We start from the raw sequence: 692 nt of genomic DNA, 5'->3' as shown, positions 1-692 counted from the left end.
CACAAGCCGTGTCCCACGCAGCCTCTCCGAGGGCCAAAACCCCTCTCACAGCAGCAACTCCGCAGGCCAGTGAACGACGGGCATCAGCCTCATCCCAACTCAGAGCAAAGCAATTAACTCTAGCCGCCAAATATCCCAAACGTGTCTGTGATCCCCTGCTCCACTTTCGGGGAGCTGCTGAGGGAGGAAGGGATAGTTTGCAACCTGGATATTTCTCCCTGTGCCATATCGTGTTTCTCAGGGCCGCAGCACACCCTCCGCAGCAGCCAGAGATCCCCCCGTCTTCGGCTCGGGGACGGCCGGCAGTCCAGGCAGGCTCTCAAGCATCTGTCGTGCTTCCACAGGCACCAGAGAGTTCAGCATCCGTGGGCACCGCCACCCTGATACATCCCCCTGGTAAAGCTGTACCAGCACTGCCTTGCCTCCCGGCTGCTGATGAATGTCTGTGGAGTTTGTTTATTTAAAAAAAAGGGGATAAAAAAAAAAAAAAGAGAGATTGCTGGACACGCTACCCTCCCCAGCACCGCTCTGAGGGCCTTGCACGCCAGGATCCCCCTGCTCCAGGACAATGCATTTTTTCCCCGGGGCCTGGCGTTACTGGGATGCTGCACCCCGCGGAGGAGACTGGTGTCAGTCACCCCAAAGCACCGGCCTTTGCGAGTTCGGGGAAGCGTGAATAATTCGGGGCTGCT

The 692-nt window shown here is 57.8% G+C and overlaps 1 protein-coding gene across 1 annotated transcript in view; it reads right to left on the bottom strand.

The window, feature by feature from the left end:
* EFR3B (EFR3 homolog B (S. cerevisiae)) overlaps nucleotides 1–692 on the bottom strand; it is a gene marked incomplete at its 5' end in the record, with an annotated part of 29316 nt that overhangs the window by 26664 nt on the left and 1960 nt on the right. The window lies entirely within an intron of this gene.

Source organism: Fulmarus glacialis, unplaced genomic scaffold, assembly GCF_000690835.1.
Source record: "Fulmarus glacialis isolate BGI_N327 unplaced genomic scaffold, ASM69083v1 scaffold6038, whole genome shotgun sequence".
Classification (NCBI taxonomy): Eukaryota; Metazoa; Chordata; class Aves; order Procellariiformes; family Procellariidae; genus Fulmarus; species Fulmarus glacialis.
This window is presented reverse-complemented; position numbering and strand designations above follow the sequence as displayed.